Below are 25,206 nucleotides of genomic sequence, written 5' to 3'. Positions count from 1 at the left end.
TTTTTTTTTTTTTTTTTTGGTATGGGGGATCGAACTCAGGTCCTTGTGCTTAAAAGGCAGGCACCAGAAGCACTGAGCTAAATCCCCGGCACTCTCATTTTCTAAATGAATTGTTTGTTATTTTTTTCTGTTGAGTTTTAAATGTTATATATACTTTAGATATAGATTCACTGTAGGATATGTGATTTGCAAATATTTTCTTCCATCATGTAGCTTGTCTCTTATTAACATGATCTTTCATAGAAAAAAGATTTTATTTTTAATTGAAATGTTTAAGAATTTAAAAGTTTGACCTACTGAGTTCCAATTTATAAACATGTACTATTATGAATATTTTGGATATCAAGTGTAAGAATTCTTCAGCAAATTTGAGATCTGTAAATTGTTTTCCTGTATTTTCTTCTAAAAGTTGTAGCTTTATATTTCTCATTTAAGTAGCCCTTGAACAGTTTTGATCCACTTTAAAATTTATTCAGAATCAATAGCTAAAAGACTAGAAGAAACAATTCATTTCCTCCTAAAAAGAAACACAACCACTAAGCAAATATGGAAAATTCAGTTTACCTATTAAGCAAAGAATATAAAATTATAACAATATTAAAACTTATATTTCTAAATAATCAAATTGGTAAAAAAATGTTAAATAGGAAGAAAAGGGCTAAAGGTGTAGGGAAAGTGGGAAGGGTAGGGGAATGGTAACAAGGGAAAGGAAAAAATATGAGAAAATGAAAAAATGGAAATAAAATGTTTGTAAATGGGGAGGGGAGGAGAGGTAAAGGGAGGGCAGGGACAAGGGGAAAAAATGAGAACCAATACCAGTCATATAAAGGCACAAGATCCCAATAATGAATGTAACTGTACTGTATACCTAAAATGTACCAATAAACTCAATGGGGCGGGGGAAGGAAAAAATGAGCAATTTTTTTTCTGATAAATTCCCCACACTTTGGATTTGACCAATAGCATTGTCATAGTGTTTTAAAATGTAGGTTTTATTATTATGTGAGTTTAGTGAGAGCAACAGATCAGAAGACAAGTGACATTGACAAGATAGTCTGTTAGTCACAATTCCCAAAAGGGAGGGGCACACCATGCCCCACCATGTAGGGCCACCAGGAGGCAAAAGGAGCAAAGGAGAAACATGACAAGAGCCTTTAGGTATTTTTCTCAGGAAGGAATGGGCAAGGCAGGGCAGAGCACCTGAGCAGGCTTAGAATGGGACAGTTCAAATAACTTCAATGGGCTCTGAGCTGCAGCGAGGGGCCTTAGAAGCCCAATACCTGAGCAGGAGGATAATCTTCTGGACTGCAGGAGCCTCGTAAAAAGAGGTGGATGGGTATGGACCCAAGATAAGTTTGTTTTGACTATCAAGATGTGCTAGCAGACAAGTTGTTTCTTATCTCCAGAAATTAACTAACTCTTGGAGGGACAGTCCTTTCCTGGGCTCACAAGGTCCCAAGATGTCAGAGCATCTTATAGTTGAGAAAAAGTTTCAAAGATGATTAACAAATGTGGTGTTCTGGGAGTGGAAATTTTGTTAGTGTGATGATTAATGTTTTTGCAGCTATTGTGTCATGAGATTTCCCAAAAGCAATAAATATACAACTGAATCCTATCCCATAATGGAGGGATTTTTCATTCCAGGCAGTGCATCTGCAGGATCTTCTGGTCCCAATATATCAAAATATTGTGTTTCTAAAGTAAAATAAAGCTAATGAACTATAGTAAATTAGCACAGTATGGGAGTGAGAAGACAAGTATATCAAAAGTAAACTTTCCATAATCTCCTGAGTCTCCAAGGTGCCATCTACTTCTGTCCAACCATCTAGTCACCTAGATGGGTGGTAATGGCTTAACCTCTGAACTGCAAGGGATTAAAGTTTCTACCATCAGATTCTCAAAACTGGTACTGAACATTTCTTCCCTATATTTTGTGGCTTTCAAGCTCAAGAATATTCCATCTCTTATGGAAATTCCTACTTGCAGGATATTTGATATATGACAGATAATGACAGAGGTTGGGTACAAACATATCTTATTTAAATAACACTGAGAAATAGGCCCAAGTGTATACAGAAATTTGGTATAAAAGTTATATCTCAAATCATCAATCTCAGTAATGGAGGTATCTCAAGTCACTTTTAAATAAGTGGTACTGGGATAATTGGAAAACTGTGAAATAAGATCCATATCTCACACCATACATGAGAATAAACTAAAAAAATCAGGAATTTAGATGTAAAAAATGAAGCCATATAACTACTAGATGAAAACATTTATAAATTCTTTGTTGTGCAGGGAAGCATTTTCTAACTATGATTCAAAATCCTGTGGAAATAGAAAATGGGTGAATTCTTCTTAAGAAAAAGCTTTCTATAATCATGTGGCAAAAGCTAGTGAAAATAAGACTGACATATTGAACTACATAGAAGCAAATCATTTTTGTTCAACAAAAATCACTAAAAATTAAAAATACTATTGAAAAAACTGGGAGAAAATATTTGTAGCATATATCATAAGAAGCTAATTTCTAAAACACGAAGAACTCTCAAAAATTGAAGGAGAAGGGAACAGAAATTTGATTTTTACAAAGAGGGGAAGATATGAACAGATAATTTACAAATATATATAATACATGTATACTTGCAAATGGCCCCTAAACTACAAAAAGATGTTTCAACTGATAATTAGCGAAATGGAAATTAAAATACCACCTAGCTATCATTTCTCAGCAATCAAGTTGATAAAACAATTAAAAAATAGGAGAAACATTGTTTTGGTGAGTGTGGAGAAACTGCCATCCTCAAATATTGTTAGTGGAAATACACACTGGTACAACTTTCAGGGAGGAGAATTTGTCAGCTAACAAAATTAACATGCCTTTTGATATAGCAACCCTACTGAGAATTAACCATGAAGATATATCTTCAACAATACAAAAATACACAGGCACCTGGTTTTTTATTCCTGCACTGTTTGTTACTTCAAAATACTGGAAACAACTGAAAACTCATAAGTTGGAAAGTTCAAATAAATGATAATTTGTCCACTCAGTGGAGTTCTAAGGAACAGCTATACCAAAACAGTAAGGAAAATCTCTATGAACTGATATGGAGTATTATTTATATTTGAAAGTAGTAAATTAAAAGAAATTTTATGATATGTTAGCCTTCATGTAGGAAAAATGAGATATAAGAAAATGGGCAGAAATTAATGATCTTATAGGGAGTGGGCAGGTACAAAGTAAAAAGAAATGGGGCTAAAAATACTGCATGGTAGTGTTGATCAAATATGCAAATATAATTTAGATAATAGTCGCCAGCTTTCTAACTGTTGGAGAAAAAAGTTAAATATAAGGAAAAGAAGAAGGCTAGAATGAGCTCTGTGCTATTAGATTGCAATGAGATGTAGAGTATGTACCCATAGTTTTTAAGATAGATAGGACAGAGGCTAATGATTCTGAGGACAAAAGTATTATGGTAAAAAGGATATCCACAAAGTCTCAGAAGTACCTCTCCACAAGAATATTATTAATTACAAAAGGAAAATAGTAACTGCAGAGTGGAGAAATCTGACCAATACCCCCTTAACTGATTAAATTAACATCACTAATGATGAGATACTTATACATCATGAACTCTCAGATATGAAGCACTGAGATGGGCACATGTACTTCTGTGGTATTCTTGCCACAAGAACATAAAGTCAATATTATTGTAAGAAAACATCAGGCAAATCCAAATTGAAGAACATTCTACTAAATAATTGATGAGGACCCTTCAAAAGTGTTGAGGCCATGACAGTCAAGGAAAGACTGAAAAATTGTCCTGAAATAGAATGGAATCCCAGATGAAATTTCAAAACAAAAAACATTAGTGGGACAAGTGGTAAAACTTGAATAAGGTCAGTAAATCAGTGTAAATTTCCTGATTTTAAAATTTTACAATACGTAATAAAAATTCACAAATATGTACAGTGTTAACATTTGTTAAAGCTGGATGAAGTGAACTCCATGCTATTTCACTTTTCTTGGTTCTGGGGATTAACCTCACAGCTTTGTACACACTAATCATATGTACTCCCACTGAGCTACACCTTCAGCCAGACTTAGTACTATTTTTGCAATATTTTTTCTAAAATTACTTCAAAATAAAAAAATGTAAAAAGTTCTGCCCACACTAACATCAAGTTAATTGAGGACTCCTTAAGCTATGTTTCCTATATTGAATAAAAAAATCTGGATTGCAGCTGGGAAGGTCTGAAGACTCTACAGTGATGATGAACTTCTTAGAGATCGAGTGCCCAAACTGCAACCCAAAACCCATATTGTAAAGTGCCCACACTGCAATTAAACCTGAATGCTTGGCTTCTAGGATGATGCTGGGGTGACTTGGCTTGAGTACTGAGAGAGAGGGTTCTGTATTTCTGCTGCAGCATGTATCCCATAGGTTCGCCACCACTGCTCTAAGATATTGCTAATGCTACAAATGGACTACAAACCAAGGTTGAAAAAAGAGACAGTTAATGGTTAAGTCAGAGCAAGAGGCTCTTCTAATTTCTGGATAAAACTGAAAAGAAAGATAGTATCCATGGGTAATTAGTGAATCCTCTTTTTACGACTGAAAAGTTACATAAAAGATCAAGCCAATGAAGAAATAATCAAAAAGATAACATGGATGCCAGGGATTTAGCTCAGTGGCATCACGCCTGTCTTACAAGCACAAGGTCCTAAGATCAATCCCTGGTACAAAAAAAAAAAAAAAAAAAAAAAAAGATAACATGGGCTTCAGTTATACAAGATAATGCACTAAGAACTGAAATTTAAGCAATCCAATTTTCCAGCTTGTTAAGGAAGTTCAGACTCTGACCTTCCGCTCCCAGGGGTAATACCATGCATAGTGGCAAGAAATTAGAACAAGAAGGACCCCCCTAAGGGGCTTCTACAATGACCTCTAAGAAGACAAGGAAAGTTTATCTCTTATTCCACCTATTCTCCTCTCTGGTAAGGATGGATCAAATAAGGAAAGAAAGGAAGTTTGGAATCTCTTTATTGGCCTCTCAGCCATTGATCCCTGACCAAAAATTCCTTGCTTGTTACAGTAAAATAACTTTCCCTTTTATTTCACAATCTGCCACTTTAAGTTCAAGACCCTTTAGTTATCATCTAAAGCTCTCGCCAGCATGGTCTTAGCTTTTTTCTAGTCATGTGTTTGTTTCTGAATCCCAGAACCCAGTGGACAAGAACATAGGCTTTGGAGTCTGATTGATGTGGTTTGAATTTTTGTTTTGCCATCTCTTAGCAGATGATGAAATTATGTAATTGCTTTAAGCCTTGGTCTCTTGATTTGTAAAGTAGGGATGATACTGCCTATAATTAATGATATTGTTCTGGTAATTAAACATGAGAATGCATGGAAAGCCCTTAACACTATGTATGGCACAGATTAATGACTCAATATATAGGGACTATTACTAGCCCTGAATGAACGCTGTGATTGCCTCACCTGGTTGTTTTTATTCAAACTTTCTTTCCCCTAAAATGCCTCTGCTTACAGAAATGCTATCTGTTGTTTAACTCTAGTCCCCAAGGTCACCCTTAAAGAAGTCTATCTTTTTGTTTCACCAGATGATTCTATCTCTGCTTTGAATCTCTATTCACTTGTACTCCTCCCCAGGCACTGTCTTCACCGTGATCTTTGTACCCAGCCATTTCCCCAGGGCTAAGCTTGCACTGACCAGGTGCTCCATGACTACTTTCTGAATTAAATCCACATGGTGCTCAAATCTTACATGATGTCCTGGAATTTTTGTGAGAGTTCCAAGTACCTGAGCAATTACTCAGTAAATACCATATGCCAGAGCTTCTGCTAACCACCTCAAGTCAATGTTAAAAACACATGACTATAGGGCCGGGGATTTAGCCCAGTGGTTCCACCACCTGCCTTGCAAGCGAAAGGTCCCGAGTTCAATTCCTGGTACAAACAAAACAAAACAAAAAAACGCACATGACCAAGAACTGAATTAGGGTGAGAAAGCAAAGGCCAGTGGATGTCAGGGAGGAACTCTGCTGGAATTTGCTGCAGCTCATAATGCCTGATCTGGAATATGCATATGTCATATATGTGTTTTGGGAATCTGCCATGGCCATTTTTTGTTCTACCAAGCCTCTTTGAGATATGCAAAAAAAGAGACATCTATGGAATGTTTGAAAAACAGTGCAGAGGCTGAAGCATATAAAAATGAAAAGATGGAAAAGTTGTCACTTGCCTACAAGAAAGGGATAAAGGAATAACTCTGATGCTTGCCTTAAACACGATGTCTCTTGCTCTGTTTCAAAACAAACAAAAATTTCCAAGGGAAGATAAGCGTGGACCATTACACATTCATCCAGTCCTCCCTGCAAAGCAACAGTGTCTGATTCAAGGCTGGGCTTTTAGGGTTTGGACACTGACAGGTGTGTGCTAATGCTATGGTTTGAGCATATCCTCCAAAAGTCAGTGGTCCTCAGTGTGGTGATGTTGGCAGTTGACAGAACCTTTAAGAGGTAGAATCCAGTGGAAGACAACTGGGTCACTGGGGGGACTACCCTTAGTATGAAATGAGGTGGCCCTAATGGGACCTTGAGTTAGTTATTATAAAAGTGAGCTGTTGTAAAAGAGCAAGCCTAGCCCCTCCCTGTTCTCTGGCTTCCTATATCACCACCTGATCTCTTCCTCTCGCCATGGATAGTGCCATGATGTTTGGACTTTCTGCCTGCCGAACTTGGAGCTAAATAAGCTTCTTTTCTGTACAAATTACCCATCCTCAGGTATTTTGTTAGAGCAATGGCAATGGACTGATACTGTTTTAGAGGGCACCAGTTATAAAGCCATAAATAAACAAATGGAACTGCCTTGCTAAAGATGGAGAAAGACATACATTTTACCAGTTCTTTAGAGATGTGTCGACAGTTTCCAGACAAAACAAAAATCCTTTTTGGTTATGTTCCCTTCTTATTCCTTGCTTGAGGACATTTATTGACATGCAAACATATCACTGTCCATCATGAATGACTAAGAAGAAGTTTGAGGGTTGTGAAGAACTAAGTAAATGGTTAACGTGGGGTCAAAATAAGGGGTTGCATTTAATATTTTGGTGGTGAAATAAACAATGTCCAATTATCTTTGACTCACTAATAGACAACAAGGAAGATGTGCTCTGTAGCAGTACAAAATATTGACCCAGATTGGGATGTTCTCTGCTCACAGAAATGAGAAAGAATAACTATTGTCTCAAATAGAAATAACCCTAACTTCTTGTTCCAGACTATCTATATTCCCTCCTTCCCTCTCTTCCTTTCTTTGTGGCACAGATATTTAATGAATACCTACCATGTATAGAGCTTTGAGACAGCTATTACTGGGAAAATAGAAATGCATAATATTGTGTTCTCAGTTTAGAGGCTTAGCAGGAAAGCCAAGACTAGAAACAAGAACAGAAATGAGCCACTTAAGGTTCCTACAAAATATGACACAAACTTCAGATTCTGGCTCCTTATCATCGAGGTGTCATCAAAGTAGGAGGAAAGTTGATGGGGGTGAGAAATTAAATGAATATTTGTGAGAGAATTCTAGGGAAGTCAATTTACTCATATTTATTGGAAATTCTGTTTTATTGGCTTGATTTCAAGGTGAATCTTTGTGGGATAAACTTTCTGAAGTCTTGTATACTTGAAAGCACATCATTTTTACATTTAAATAATATTTAGCTGGGTATAAAATATTAGGCTTTAAGTCTTGTCCCACAACATTTGAAAATTAGTCATACATTCTTTTCTTGTATCTGGGCTGCTTTTGAGTACTGACCTGTCAATATAATTTTACTCTTTTGTAGCTAATCTGCTTTCTTTCTAAGAAATCTTGTCTTCATCTTTGATATTGAAATGTTTATGAGTATGTGTCTAGGTGTAGGCTTTATCTTATAGAAACTGTTTGCCTAACCCTGAACCCTTTAAAACTAAGGTCATTTATATACTGTGTAAGAATAGAGATTCTTAGTCTTTATTTCCTAAAATACATAACTCCTCCCCGCACTTACATTTTTCCCTTCTTCTGTACCTCTTACTATACTGACATGACATGTCTTCTGTCCTCTGTGTCTAAGGATTTATTCCCTCATACATGCCAACTATTTTTTTTCTTTCTGATTCCTTTTGGGAAATTTATTCAGCTGGTATTCTATCTCGTTAATTAATTCTTCATCTATATCCATTTTGTTATTAGACCTTCCATCAATTTCATCATTTTAACTCACATTTTACATAGCTGAAATTCCTGAATGGGCTTCTTCATGGCTGTTTATTCCTGTTTCATATTACCAATATCTTTCCTTAGCTCTTCAATGATATTCTTGTTAGTTTTCAATTATTGTTTTGACTGATTCATCAATTCTGCATTGTCTATTTTAAAGTCTATTAAATTCTATATATTTCATTCAGAATAGTTGCACTCCTCATGAAATATTATTTAAGAGGACTGATTCTCAGTAACTTCTAAGGTTCCCATTTTTGTTTTTTGAATGAGCAGACCACTTTGGTTATAACTATTGGTTATAACTTTGGTTACAATCCAATCATATTTTTCAGACCAATTTTAGTGACTCCCCTCTCATTCTATTATGCTTAGGTTACACATTCGCCCATCCAGAGGTATGTCGAACAGCTAAGAAGTAGAGTTGCAAATAAGATATCACCAACTGGTAGTAACTACTATGGTTGCACAGCTTGAAGCATAAATGTAAATTCTTCTGTGAGGTTGCTAGAAGTGGACAACAGAGCTGTGTATGTTAGGTATTGCTGTTAAACTTGAAAATATAATGTTTAAAAACTGCTACACAAAGCAATATCTCTATCTGAAGCTGATACACAGAGGAAAAAGATTTAGTGAAATAAATACCAAACAAAATACATCTTGGTATTTTGTTTTTCACTGTGGCTGTGGCATTTCCAAATCATGAATAATATGTTAAAGACTCTGAGAAAATTCTGTAGAGGCAGTTTGATTCATCCTAGATAGTCTGCTTTTTCAATCTGTGAGAGCCACTGGCAATCACTAGAAGCTCATATTTTCTTTGGGAAATGCTAAACTAAGTAAAACAGATAGGGAGATATCACTTGCCTGGGAATAGGCAGACCTAAGCTCTGACCACAATTCTGTCACATAGTAGCTATGCGATCTGGGACCCATCCCCTTACTCTTTAGGCCTAATTTTTCTCATATATAAAATTAGGGTTGAACTACGTCAGCCTTTACATCCCTTCAAGCTCTACAAATTTACCATTCATTTTCTTACGGATATACCAGTCCAAACCAACATCCATGTTTTACGTAGGGGAACCTATTTCTTTAGAACAAACAACACAAAAGTTAAATAAGTATACTTTTATATACAAAACATGCAATCCCACACAATTGGGGAAAGAAGAAATGCCAAAGAGCCAATCTGTAACCTACTTTGCAATAAAGTTCAGCTCTAACCATTTGCTTTGCTAATCTTACACCTTAGGATAGGCTGCCTCAGGGCATTTTCGCTGCTTTCACCAATCTATCCTAGCTTAGTTTTAGCTATTAAATATGTAGACTCTAAATGCTAAATACTAGATTAATAGGTCCTAAGAGTTCCAGTATTGCAGTGAGCACTTGTGCCCCAGCCTAATCTCCAGTAATCAGCCTTCTCATAGTTCCCAAATCGCAGCCCTTTTCTCCAATTCCCATTATTTTTCTCTTCTCTCTGAATCAGTTTCTGAGCTCCCTTTCATGCTAGCGGCATATGACGTCATTGTTTCTACCCCCAACTGTTCTTAATTTTCTCTCAGTTCAGCTCTCTTGAAGGACTCTCAGCAGGCCCAAAGATACAGCCCTCCTTTCTAGGGTGCAGATAAAAAGCTGGGGTGGAGGGGAAAAAAGGGCAGTTCACCAACCCATAATGACTAATCCCAGCAAAATAAAGGGTAGGGCCCTTTTAATAAACAGAGCACTCCAGGAAGAGGGTGGAGCCAACTGAATAAGTCCAGAGCTCCAATGAGACAAATGTGCTCTTGGAAGCTGTCATAGCTATAGGAGTTTGCTATGAGATGTGGAATACTTATACCTAAGGCAATTCTCTAAAATGAGAGCATTAGTCTCTGAGGCCATCCTTGCTGCTCGCTGACTTTAAGCTCCTAGCCGTGCCCACAATACTAGCCTCTTGCCTCCAGTCAAGGGCTGGCCCTCCCTATCAAAAAAGAAAGCTAAAATGGACTGTAAGAGACTAGGCACAGCTAGCTCTCCCCTCCACAGTTGCCCACTGTTTTGTGGTGTTGCAGAAAAAAATTCTGATACACCAATTCCCATGGCTCATAATTCTTATTGGATTCGTGTTCTGACATCCAGAAATGTTGCTTGAAAAATGATGATGTAGTGATGCTTTAGAAAAAGTATCTCTGAGGTGGAAATTTTTACAGTATAATGGCACCTGGCTGGAGCAGAAAGGATAGTGCCCATGTGCTATTAACGTTAGAATGAGTTTTCAACTGGGATAGTGGTAATAGTGGCAGAAACTTTATCCCTTCATCCTATTTAGGTCAGCAGCCAGTTAAGAACAAATCCCTTCAGAGCAGGGCAATTTTGAGGGAAGAAGGACAGGCTGGAGAGTAAATGAGTACAATGGAAACCCATGAGGCAGGACCGAATGGATATGCTAGCAGCATTTCTCAGCCCTAGCTACACATAAGAATCTCCCAGGGGCTTAAAAAAAAGTTTACCTTGAAATAATTTAATAATTACAGAAAAGTCATAAAAACAGCAGATAGATGTCACACACACATTTCATCCAGCATTACCCACATCAACATCTTGCATTAATGTGGTAGAACTAGCAAAACTAAGAAACAAACCTTGGTACAATACTACTAACTACAGATTTTATTTGTTTTTCTGCTATTGTCCATTGTCAAATTTGGAATAGTCATCCAAATACCCTTAGTCTCTGCCAATTTATGACAGTTTATCAGTCCTTCCATGCCTTTTATTACCTTGACAAGGTAAAAAACACTGATCAGTTATTTTATGTAATATGCTATACCTGTTTTGCTTTTGTTTTTACTGTCATTTTTGTGTTTCAGGATTCAATTCAGAATACTGTGTTGCCTTTAGTCATCATGTTTTCTAGTCCTCATGTTTAGTCATCATGTTTCTTCCAATCTACAGCAATTTACTAATGTTTCCTTTTTTTAAATGACATTGATGGGATTAAAGATTAACAGGTACTCTGTTGAATGTCTCCTAATTTGGGTTTGTTTTATGTTTCCTCAAGATTAAGTTGGGATTATATATTTCGGGGAATAGTCCAAAGGTGAAGTGTATAAGGAGTTGAAGATATAGCATGGTAGACTGCCTTTTGGCAGTGATGGGGGTGGAACCCACAGCCTTAGGCATGCTCAGCAAGCTTTCTATCACTAAACTACATCTCTGGCCTGATGGTAGCATAGATCACATGGCTAGTGGAATTTCTGCCAACTTTCTCCACTGCACAGCTACTGTTTTTTAAACCTGTTGTGCATATATAATTATAGATTTCCATGAAGTTGCAAATGTAATAGAGAAAGTTCTTGTGCATCCTTCACTCAGCTTTTCCCAATGATTACATCTTATGTAACTACAATACAAGATTAAAACCAGGAAACTGACAATGGTATAAAGTGTGTATCTAGTTCAGTACCATCTAATGACATGTATTTTCTTGTAAATTCCTCTGTAATTCAGAAATAAGACTAATTCATCTCCTACAGATCTTCCTCATCTTCCTCTTTTTAGGCACAGTTCCCCTCCAAGTATCCTCAATCTCTGGAAATACCCAATCTGTTCTCTATCTCTTTAATGTTGTCATTTTCAAGATTCTGTAAATGAAATAAATCAGTTCATTCTCTTACAAGATTTCTTTTTTTCATTCATCATAATGTCAGTGAGGTCCATCTGAGTTGTATGTATCAATAGTTCATTCTTTTTTTTGCTGAATAGTATTGCATACCATGGATGTAACATAGCTTGCTCAACAATTCACCTATTGAGATATCTCTCGTTTTTTTTGTTTGTTTGTTTGTTATTACGAATAACTTTGCTGTGAAAACGCATGTACAGGCTTTTACACAGACATAAGGTTTCATTTCTTTGGAAATGAAACACTCCCAGGCATGGAACTGTCTGATCTATCTGACACTTTGTTCCTGAAAGTCAGTCCCCTAGGGAATGTGGACAATTACAGTGTCAGGAACAGGAGTTCTGAAATTTGACTCCTACATCTACTTTGTAATATGCTGTTGTGTGACCTTGGACAAGTTACTCAACATCTTTGTTCTGCACATCTATTCTACGCCCTGCAATATCTTTGTCCTCCAGATATACTCTTTATCCTACTTTCTTCTTCAAGAGACTAGATGGTATGGATTATGGTAACAGATTTCACTGGCCTCTGGGTACATGTTGGATTTATCCCAAAAGGAATTCTGTCCAGGAACCAAAAACTTAGAGGAGAGTGCAGCTTTCTATGTGGTTCCTCCTTGCAGGATCACCCTATGACTAACTTGCTATGTCCCTCAAGCCAAGACCCACTGCTCATGTCAAGGCTACTTGCTCTAGAGGGATTTCCATCTAGATGCATTCTCTGAGGACTCCACCTTCCTGCATTCCTTTTGGCTTTGTTATGGGAAATGTAACAGCTCCACTATTCTATCCACAGGGTTCTTAACTACTGTTTATGGGTTTTCTGAATCCCAGCCACACATTTTAAATAATCCCTTTAATAAACCCTTCTTGATAGAAATGGTGGTATATGCCCATAATCCCAGTGCTCTGGGAGGCTGAAGTAGGAGGACTGCAAGTTCATGTCCTGTTCGGGCAAATTAGTGACTGGATGAAACTCTGTCTCACAACAAAAAATGTAAAAGTGCTAGGGATATAACTGCAAATGTCCTAGCTTCAATTCCTAGTATCACAAAATAAATGAATGGATGAGAGAATAAATGAGGGAATGACCGACTGACTGACTGAATGAATAAACTGTTCTTCAACTATCCTATATGAGTGTGATGTCTATTTCACTCAGAAATCATAATACAGAGCCTTGTTTTCCTTACCTTTCAAATACAGATAACAATACCTAGGCTGGGGATTTAGCTCAGCGGTTCGGTAGCCTGCCTTGCAAACGCAAGGACCCGAGTTCAATCCCCGGTACCAAAAAAAAAAAAAAAAAACCCAAAAAACAATACCTATACACATGACTGTTGTCAGAATGTAAACGATTTATATTAAAATATCTATCACCATGCCCAGCACACACACACACACACACACACACACACACACACACACGACTGAATTATCTCCCCTTTCATTTCCCCTTCTTCAAATATCTTTGTTATTATATTTTAGTGCTGGACTTGCTTGTTATAAGTTCAATAATTTTCAAAAATTTGTTTCCTACCTCTGAATCTTAGTTTCCATATTTGTGAAACAGAATCCATTTACCGAATTAACAAATATTAACTAAGCATCTACTATATACTAGGATTTGTTCTATTATGACTATCTAGCCTTCTGATTTCACAGAGTTACTATAAAGATCAAAAAGGACACAACAGGATATTACTTGAACATAAAAATAATGAAATCCAATCATTTGTGGCAACATGGGTGAGCCTAGAGGATATTATACTAAGTAAAATAAGCCAGGCGCAGAAAAATACTACATTTTCTCATTCATATATAGCAACTAAAAATTTTGATCTCATAGAAGTTAAGAATAGAATAGTGGTTACAGAAGCTGAGTAACAACCAAGTGGGATTTATCACAAGATTTCAAACTTGTTCCAATACTGGAAAAATGTAATCAATGTAATTCACCACATTAGCAGTTAAAAGAAGGAAAGCTACATGTTCATTTCAATCAGTGCAGAAAAACATATGCCAAAATTCAACACCCATTAGTGATTTTTTTAACTTGCAGCACACTAGTTCTAGAGGTAAACTTATTCCACGTACTAAAGAGCATCTCCAAGAAACCCACAGATAATACGATAATTAATGGTGAAAATCTAAATGCCTTCTCTCCAAAACCAGCAAGACGTCAACTCTTAACGCCTATTTGACATCATACTGGAAGTCTCAGACAATGCAATAAGTTAAAAGTAAATAAATAAAAGGCATAGATATCAGAAAAAAGAAAACTCTATTTGTAGGCAACACAACTGTTGATGCATAAAATATCAAAGAAGCTACTAAAAAGGCAAACATCTAAAAACAATGAGTACCCTCAAGGTGACATGGTACACATCAACACATAAAAATCAAGCATATTTCTGCACATTATCAATGTTCTATTCAAGATTGAAATAGAAATATATATGTGTGTATCTATCTATATAAAATATTACAATAGCTCAAAGTAAAATACTAGGCATAAATGTAACAAAATATTACAGACTCTGCATGCTGAAAACCATAAACATTGATGAAGGAAATGAAAGAAGATACAAATAGAGATATACTATGTCTGTGGATTGAAAGAAACAACATAACAAACACCTCAATTCTTCCCAAACTAATCTACAGATTTCATAAAATTTTGATCATATCTTAATAAAGCTTTTGGTAATTTACATAACAGTGTAATGTAGCTGGGTAACTTTCTCCAAAAATTAAAAGAATCATACCACAGTGATATATGTGCACCCATGCTCATAGTGGCACAATTTGTAATAGCTAAAACTTGGAAGCAGCCCAATTGCACATCAATGGGAGACTGGATAAAGAAAATGTGATTTTTTTTAATAAAATGGAGTACTACTTGGTTATAAAAATGAGAAATTAGAGACATTTATAGCTAAATGGATGCACACTGAAGCAATACTCTTAAGTAAAATAAATAGGACACACATGTGTAAATACCAAATAGTTTGAGAAACTGAAAGTGTAAATAAGGACTAAAAGGTATAACAGATAATGTGAAATAGGAAGAAAAGAGATAAAGGGGAAGGGAAAATGGGGAGGGGTTGGGGAAAGGAAAGAAGAGAATGGAATTAATATGAGAAAATGAAAATAATGGAAACAAAATCTTTGTAGATAGGGAGGGATTGGAGGGGTTGAAGGATGGGCAGATGGATGGGGAAAAAAAAGAACCAAGATGGATTATGTAAAGAAATAAATTTCCAACAATGAATGTCATTATATTGTATACATTAAATGTACCAATAAAATTAATTTTTAAAAAAGAATAGTGTAATATAAGATTTATATGAAAAGTAAAGGAATCTAAAGGATTAGAAAAATTTTGAAAAAGAATGAGGTTGGAGGAATAAATTTTCTAATTTAAAGTCTTATTGTAAATTCACAGAAATTAGGGCAGTGTGGTACTGGTAAAGGGAAGGACACACAGATAGGTGAAACAGATCAGCACCTAGAAAAGTATTCTTACAAAAGTACGAAAACAGGTCAGTGGAGAAATTATTATCTTTATAATAAATGGTGTAGAAAGCATTGTACACTTACATGAAAAACATCACAACCTAAACCTCACTCTTTGTATAAAAATTAAGGTAGATTATAGATATAAATGTAAACCATAAAACTTTTAGAAAAAGTAGAAGAAAATCTTTATGACCTTGAATTAGAGTTCTTCAATATGACACAAAAAGTATGTATTAAAGAAAGGAGGCTGATAAGTTGAACTTCACCAAAACTTAAAATTTTCTCTGTGAGAGATGCTAAGAGAATAAAAAAAGAAATTACAGACTGGGAGAAAATATTTTCAAATCACATATCTTATAAAGGACTCATATCTATAATATATAAAGAATCCTAAAAACCAATAAGAAAAAAATCCAATTATAAAATAGGAAAAATACATGAACATACTTCAACAAGGAAGATGTATGAATTGCTAATAAGCACATGAATATATTTTCAACATCATTAGCTATCAAAGAAATGCAAATTAAAATCACAATGAGATAGCACATCATAGCAGAATATTTGAAACAGATAATTTATGGTTTTGAAAGCCTTAGATATTTACTTTCTAGTGCTTTACAGAAGCACAAAAATATGCACTTATCCACAGTATTCTGAACACATCCAGTAGACTATAAAGAAGAGCCTGCTCTGTGTTCATGTACACATGTCAAATCTGATCAGAACTTGTGCCCGTATGGAACGGTATAAGAGTAAGCATTTGAACCAAGGTCTCACCGTCATTCCAGGCATTCCTTTCCTCCATTTATGTCACCCTTTAAAATTTAGCACTCATCTTGAAGTCTTCCCTGATGATCTACTCCCACTCTAGGCTGGGAATGGAACCTTCTCTTTATTCCCACAACACTCTTTGCATATTCTTGTCCTTTTTATTTTTTATTTTTATTGGAACATATCTTCCATACATAATGTTTACATTTCTCATGAGGAGCTGGTACATGTACATAACACATCTTAATTCTTTTTTCATTTCCTTCCCCTCTCCTCTCTACCCCCTCACTTCATCTGTTGGTGCTTCTGTCATTTTTAGAAATAGTGTCTTTCACAGTTTCAATGTTTATGGCCTCCTAAAATTCATATGTTGAAACTTAAACCCCAAAGCAATACTTTTAAGAGGTGAAGCATTTGGGAGGTGACTAGATCATGGGGCAAGCACCCATGAAGGGGATTACCACTTCATAAAAGAAGCCCGAGACAGCTTGTTAGTCCCTTGCCCCTTCCACCATGTGAGGATTTAGAAGGAAGTCACCATCTATGAAATAAAGAGCCTTTGCCAGACAATAAATTTGCTGGCACCTTGATCTCAGACTTCTCAGATTCCAGAACTATTAGCAATATATTTCTATTGTTTATAAATTAGCTTTTTTGTAATACTGTGCTATAACTTCCCAAATGTATTAAAACAGTGTTTTAGAATTATCTGTTGGTTCTATCTCCACAATTAGTGTATAAGCTCTTTAAGAAGAAGAAAAGTGATTTCATATTTAAATCACTAGTACCCAGGATGATGAAGCATAGACTTTATAAGTGCTTATTGGATGAATGAAAAAGTGATTATTATGAATGGATGGACAGATGGATAGGTAAATAGAGAAATCAAAAATAGAGGAGTCCTTTTGCTAAAATCACAAATATTTTAGCCAAATTAGAATGCCCTGTGATAGCAATCTCATCACTTCTCCACTGTCATGATTATTTGACACTCTGTCACCCCAAATTGTGCGTTAAAATCTACTTCTGTATGATACTGTGACAACAGAAAAATTACTGCATTTTATCCTCTACAGCCCAAAAAAGGACATACCTATGCCAGAGCCCAATTATTGTAATTTGAATTAGCTCCTCGCTGGGATTGGACATGGCAGCTCTGTTGTATGGTTGTACTCTGATGCTAGATTATAACCATTTATCCTACACAACATCATTCAGATTCAACTTGCCCTCTTTTAGCATAAGCTCTGTGTCAGATCTAGTGCTGGATACTTTTACATTGAACATATCACTGAATCCTTATATCAATACTTGCATGTAGTGATTATAACCTCCATTTGAGGATGATACAACTGAGGCAACAATGGTAAACAGAGAACAGATAATCAGTTCAACAGGATGCTGAATGGTAAGGCACTTCAACTTTAATCCCACTTATACCATTTTTATTTCCCATTAGGAAGTCATTTTATTGAGTCTGGGAGTTACTAAGCTCTTTCAGAAGGAAAAAAAATTCACTGGCATAAACAGAGTTCTACATAGGGAAAACCTTATCATCTGAGTTGAGCTTGAGTTAGGGGCATTTATCTGAGTCATTAACTTCCATTCCTACAAAATATAGTGGACCCTTGACTTACAAACTCAATTTGCTCCCAAGGGCCAGTTGTAAGTCAAGTTGTCAACTGAAGGCTCAGGCTCCTGTACACAGCCTTCAAAGTCTTTCTCCTGTGTACAGGCAGATCTCAGTGTCCTTAGGGAGACATTGGCCCAGGATTTCTCAATTAACCCCACACAGGAAAGGATGTTGTAATGTTCCTTTCAGAACTTTTTAAGGTTTAAATCTGTATCTGAGACCATCTGGAAGCACAAGTGGCAGGCATTCAGGTCATAATCAAGACTTTGGTCATAAACTCAAACTACAATTCTGGTCATAACCCAAGTTATTCATATGTCAGGCTGGCTGTAACTTGAAGGTCCACTGCACAAAAATAAAGATATCAGCTGACTAAAGGAAAGACTTTCTGTTTGACCAGGGGCCTTCATGTTCCAATATAGGGATGAGAAAACTCCTGTGGTCTTTGCAGGAGAAGAGAGACTATCAAGAGTTTCTTTCAAAGTCAGAGATAGGAAAAAGTGGGGGAAGTAAAACAGAGAAGTAGAAGAAAGAAGAATACCAAAATATGTCATTTCATCTGCTTTAGCAAGATTGGTTCAACATGGTATCAAGCCTTCTTGCCTCCTTTTTAATTTCACTCTATAGATCACAGACTTACTTAGCTATATTATTGCTATTAAGGCATAAGAATTAGAGTGAGTCACAGAGCTCAAAAGTCCAGTTGCCTTTAGGAAAATTCAACTTGGCCAGGGGTTTTTTTTTAACCTCCTTAGTCTCATAAAATGAACAGTGATAATACAGTGATGAATAATTTGTCTATCCATAATCATCAACCTCATGGAATCTTCTAAATGTCTATGAAAATCAGCAATAGTGAAGGGAAATACTGTCTTTGGTTTTAACTAAATCTTAAGGCATAAATAGTCCAACTTTGATATTATCCTAGTGAGAACAGGTCAAGCCAAAATGAGCTATGTGAGAGTAAGGGCCCTATGTTAAGGAGATTTTGAACCACATCTTACTCAGTGTAAAGGTTTTCATTTCACAGGAGTGGATTTAGTACCATCAGTTCCAAACAGGCTCCTTGCAATTCATTGCAGGCTCTAAGAAAGATGGAACACTTTGAACAGGCACACTTTATTTTAAAATCATTTGTTAGAGATCTGTATACATACAAGAATGACAAGCAATAGCAATAATAAAGGTTTCGTCTCATTTTCACAGTACATTTTCCTTCATATGCCTCCAATCAGCAGTGTTCTACCTCTGGAATTCCAAGCCCAACCTGTATCTAAGCACTGTCAAATGAAAAGGAGATAATAAAATTACTTGTGTGTTGTAAGGTGATTAAATTTACATAATGATTCTGGATTTGATTAAATGCCAGATTCCCCCCTCAAAAAAATTACGCATAGAAGCATTAAATCTTTCAGCCACACACACTCCACTGCATTTATGCTTCAACCACAGAAGCTCCTGTTTATCTTAGCAGAGATTACTGCCATCCCACCACAGGAACACAGCATGCAGGTAATGCCTGAAAGCTTATTCAGAAGAGTGGCAGGGGCTCAAGCAGCTGATTTTCAGAATAAATATAAGAAAAATGTGAGAGAGGCAGTCATTGTGTTCACTTCATCCAGAGAACAGGCCATACCACAGAGTTAGATGCAGTCTTTTCTACCTTATTGAAAATGGGATTGATTTCTTAAAATGCTATCTAAAAATTTATGAAAGTCTAGGCTTCCTTTCCACTCACAAACTCTAAGGCATACACTCTGGACTCGCCCTTCCAGGAGCACATTGTGGAGAAGTAAGGCCATGATATATTAGATTTGGAATCCATTCTTGGCAAGTTGATAGGTAACTAATGCATGTTCTCTCATCCTCAGTACCATCCCAGTGGGCCATTTACTCTTTGTTTTGTTGTTGCACGGTCTGAATAGTAGTCTTTGGAATAGAAACATTTACACACAAATCAAAGCCATGTGCTTTACAGTGATGACATGCAGCAAAGCAAAAGGCTCCATGAAATAGCCTCTAGAATACCCATCATATCTTAAACATCATTTGCCTCTAGACCAAGTCATTGAAAATGAACTGGTTCCAGCTCAGCAAGAAAAGGAAGTCTTACCCTTTCCAATAAAAGATCAAGAACAGGGACTGCATCACCACCATGTTGTTCACTGGATCCAAAATGCTTCGGTCACAGAAAATACATTACTTCTCCACCATAACTGATGATAAACTGCTTGTTTCACACATTCTGAGGTTTAAAAACAGGTAGTCTTGTCCAGAAAACTATGGAAACCTAAACTCCACTAAAGTTGTTGGTGGTGTTCAACATTCTACGCCTTCCTCTCTTCCAAAGCATCCTGCTGTTTGCTATCAAATGTCCATCAGTCCCTCGCCAATCATTTGCAAAGAGTTACAGGTAGCTATGGTTCATTCACAGCCTACTTACAGTGCACAAGCACTGCATTTAGTGAAGGTAAGTCTCATGTCTCAGGTCAGTGCATTACCAGTAAGACGTAAAGAGTTAATCATAACTATGGTAGGCAGGTTGCCTTAGCAACCTGAAACAGTACTTTAGCATATGTCCAATGACAATACTTACAAAATAACCTTTTAAAAAATGCCATTATTGGGCTATTTTTCAAGTATGTAACAATTTGAATATAAAAAGACCAAATTTCCAGTTGCCAGCACAAAGTAAGGACTATAAACTAGTAGATTAACATTTTCTGGGCATCTGTTATGGGACTTCAAAATATGTGTAAGCGCAATAAATAAATAGTTCTAAAGGACACAGGATGTTTTTAGTATTTTAATTTTTGTTAATTTTTGTAATAATCATTTGGAAGGCTAAAAATAAAATTTGTTTTCCTGAAAAATATTTTTCTTTATCTCATTGACAATTATGGAAGAATTGATGTGAGTCATGAAACTACCTTGTTCCATTTTTCTTTTTTTAAAAATCCCCAGGGAACTCAGGGAATTAAACTCATAAATTTAATTTCAATATCTGGTAAGCTGTGACGACAATTATTAAGGCAGTCATTTATGAGTATCTAGGGGAAACCTTCGTGATAAACAGTAGTCGGTACAGATTCTTCAAACACAATCACAAATCATGCCAAATAAAGCTAATTCCTGTTCATGATAGGATGGCAAAGTGAATGGAGAAAGATGGAACAAAGTTAACCTATCTTAGAGAAGGAAACATCTGATATAATTTAATCTGACATTTTATAAAGCATATCAGAGGAAGATAATAAATAGAGCTAGTAAAAAGAAATTTGATGAAGTAGCTAGGGCTGGTTTGGTGGAAGCTCAAGGTGAGTGGAACAGATGACAGAGTGGGAGTGCTTGCGTCGGCAGCACATATACACAATACAATGCAGATCACAAAATAATCACTCAGGTTAAATCAACCTGGATTATAATCTTAACCAGTTATTATACAAAGAATATGTAGCTACATATAATACTGAAGATAAATAAATCAAGCACACCTTCTCAAGTATTTTTTAGTCAAGTATCTCAAATAGAAAATCTTTACCAAATGAATAAAAATATAACCGGAAGGAGTCTGCCTGTACAAACTGAGAAGGAATGAGAGGCTAAGGCGATGGAGAATAGACTACTCTATGACTTAGGAAGTAGGTGTCTAGTATTCCCCTTTGTCTAGAGAGTCAAGCCCAAATTGTTAGCCTAGAGTTCAAGATTCCTTATAACCTGGGATGTCTCTCCAGTTGTACTTTATACTTGTTTCCACCAGACCAATCTCCACATTTGGGCTGTGTGTGGTTTCTTAGTCTAAACCACTTGTCACCTCAGTTGTCTTCCTACACTAATCTCATCAGTCCTTTAAAATCAGGCTCAAGGTCTCCTTCTTTCAAGTAGCACCTTTCCAGATTCACTAATTAGAATTATTTTTTTATTCCTCCAATGCTGTCATAGCACCTTGTTTAACTTCCTTATAGACCTTTATCATTGTGTTCCTCTTATGAGAATTAACAGTATACAAGTCAATTTCCCATTAGATTGCGAACTTCTGGAGGGTAAGAGCCATGATTTATTCGTTCTTTATCTTTTTCACAGCAGGCATTCAATAAATATTTCTTGAGTGGAACTAGAATAAATATACCATCAAGGCATTTATAATTGGGAGTGCCCCACAATTCCAGAGAAATGGCTATTCATTTGGCCTTTCTCTTTCCAGATTTTTGGGGTTATTTTTTAGTGCTGGAAAGAAAATAAAAAGGAATAAAACTAAAAATCTGAAAACAAGCATTCCTAAAACCACACAATGAGGAAAGAGAGGGCATTTACCCGACATCTGGAATAACCGTCCTTTTGGATGCTGAGGGATTTAGAAATGCCCAATGCAGTGACTGGGTCACAATGGCATCTGGATCCTGAATCCTCAAAGCATGAAGGCAAGGCAACTGCAGAACTAGTATTGGAGGCTATCAGAATGAGACAAAGATAGAAATTGCCCCCTAATTGTCATATATCTTTTCATATATGTCATATCCAGACAAATCTGAATTCAAAAAGTCAATATGCGCATTGTACAGTGCTGATAGGGAAATTGAAGAACTTTGATGTGGAAAAGAAAATAAAAGACTTTTTGTCTCTTTGTTGGTGTTTGGGTCAAAGTTTGGGGTCAATTAGAACTACAGGTTCTAATTTTGAGCACACAAGTATTAGATAATTATACCCAATAGCAGCTGATTCTACTTAAGTTCTTCACAATAGCATTATACAGAAAAAGACTATAGGTTTCACAATGTGGAGCTCCCCTTTCAGCTTGAATTATCAGCAGGAAGTGTTTAGACCCACCCAATATTCTCTTGTGGTCTAGTTTATAATAATGCTAATTCAGCATGAGCAAACTCAGCCCCACCCTCTAGTACAGAGCCTGGCACAAACACATGCTCAGGGAATGGTTATGTTTGTAGATTGCCATTAGAGAGTCACAGGCTCCTAAAAGTTAATGTTGCTCCGCACAATTCACTGGCCAAGAAAAACTTGCTGATTTAATGGAGGCAGTTCAAGTACTAGTTAAACACACAGCTTTTACAATAAGATAAACCTGGGTTCAAATTCTAGTTCTTCCATGTACTACCTGTGTGATTCTGGACAAAATCGTTAACTTCCTGTGCTTCATCTGTCACTGGAAGATAATTATCACACCTCCCTCATGGGTTTATAGTGAAGACTAAAGGAAACGATGCACAGAAATCTAATGTATACCAAGTTCCCAAATAAGAATGAGTTAGAATTTGTAGTTTGAGAGAGTCATCATATTACATATCATGGTGAGAATAAAAACTAGTGAGAACTGAACATGTCCAACTAAGCAAGACCTTTAAAGTTGATGAAGCCAAGTCAGAAAATATAGGCCAAAGTTATAGGAAATACCTCATACAAAGGGGAAAAGAAACCACTATCAGACTACTTGTTGGGGCAAACTCTGCAGACTGTTTTTGGAGCTACCTTGAGAGTGATCTAAGGTCAAAATGGACACATGGTGCTTGGGGGTGGAAACAAATGGAGGTCACTTTGATCTCCTTGGAGCATCTGCAAGCCACTGAAATCCTTCTAGTGTAAGAATGCATCAGTAGTTAATACCCCGAATTTAGAGAAAATTTTAAAAATGTGAAGACAGTGAACGAATACTAAGTTTATACACTTGAAATGGTTCATCTTGAGTGCTGTCTGTAGAAAACTTACCAAAACCTCAGCGTTTCCCTAAAGTTACATTTCAACTATGCAGACTTCAAGGACAGAGGGATGATATACTGTGACATGACAAGTATACCAGGATATGCCTGGAAGTGTTTATACACAAATGTGTCTATTATGTTCCAATCTGTTTCCTAGAAAAGCATACAGGAGTAGATGCATGTATGTACCTGTGTGTGTTTGTGTATTGGTGTATGTATACACGCACACTTATATGCACATAGAACATATCTAGAATGTAACACACAAAATTGTTGCTGATATTATGCCTAGGGGCTTTAAGTGAGGATTTTCTTTTCATTTTACATCCTTAAGTACTGTTTACATTTTTACCATGAATGTGTATTACTCTTTGAATTTGAAAAGATACAACAGCAGAAAAGAATAACTCTAAAAACTCAGCACGTTGCACAGTGCTTTGCACAAAGCAGGACTCAGTGAATGGAAGAATGTCATTCAAATCACCTCATCAGCCATTATATGGAAAGAGAGAAAAGTTCATAAAAAGAAAAGAAATAAAAGAGGACAGTAGTGAGATCATAGAAACAAATTGGAACAGTTTTCACTACTTCAAAAGAGAAAAAAAAATCCAAGCCACCAAAGGAAAAAGTTGACAAGTACCTTCCCCACCCAAGGGGTACCTGCTGTCAAGGATTCCAGTGTGTTTTACAAATACTGTCTGCATATCTGTGAGAGGATGTAAATAGGAGGATCTTTATAGCGCTGATCAGAGCTGTGCTATGCTCCAAACAGGGAAGGAGTGGAGCAGAGGGCAAACTCCTCCCCCAGACCTTGAGGGATGGATGCTTTGCCATAAAGATACATCTTAGTGAGGAGCCCAGGGACTCCATGGAAATTACAGTGAAATACTTCAGATAGGCAAGTTGCAGAGAACTGTGTTCCCTAATATGACAGTCTATGACAAAATGCTTTTCCACAATGGGCAGTAGAAATTAAAGATAAAATGCTCTACTAGGTCATCTTCTCTCTCCTAGATTGAACTTAATTCCATATAAATCCTAACACTTTCAGTGATGTATAAGGGGGATTTACACTAATAAATCCTAAATGGAAAACACAGACACATATCAGCAACACTGAATTCAGAGGAAAAAGAGTCACCTTTACTGATTCATCTTGACATATTCCAAGGTAATTATGAAATTTCCAGAATGTTTTTGAATTTATATTCTCGAGAAGAATCACAACTTTACTGAAAGTCTAATGGATGCAGCTATCAGGGTCAAGTTAAAACAAACAAACACATGTGCCATTCTCACTGCTCAATTTATTATGCTCACAGTAGGTAACCAAACTCCTGAACAAATACAAAGGAGAAGTAGAGAAAAATGGTCCTGCAGTAAGCACAGCAAATTTTTATTTTAACAAACACTCTTTGGCCTTGGTGGTTGGAATGAATGCAACGGTTTTCTTGCCACTAGAGAAGTCCATAGGACAGTTAATATACTCATTAAATGAACTTATCTATATTGGTCACTTTCACTTGATCTTAGCCAAAAGGCCGAGAAGCGATTATATTGGTCACTTTCAATTTTGTGATTTAGCAGTGAGGGGTCTTTAAAAATA

General features: G+C 36.3%; 1 long non-coding RNA gene across 1 annotated transcript in view; it reads right to left on the bottom strand.

The window, feature by feature from the left end:
- Positions 1–25,206, bottom strand: part of LOC104872740 — a 69,575-nt gene that overhangs the window by 29,551 nt on the left and 14,818 nt on the right. The gene's annotated exons all lie outside the window — the stretch shown is intronic.

The sequence above is a fragment of the Fukomys damarensis genome, unplaced genomic scaffold (genome assembly GCF_012274545.1).
Source record: "Fukomys damarensis isolate Sample0158 unplaced genomic scaffold, DMR_v1.0_HiC HiC_scaffold_39, whole genome shotgun sequence".
NCBI lineage: Eukaryota > Metazoa > Chordata > Mammalia > Rodentia > Bathyergidae > Fukomys > Fukomys damarensis.
The sequence above is the reverse complement of the archived record's forward strand: the minus strand, read 5'-3'. Positions and strand labels throughout refer to the sequence as shown.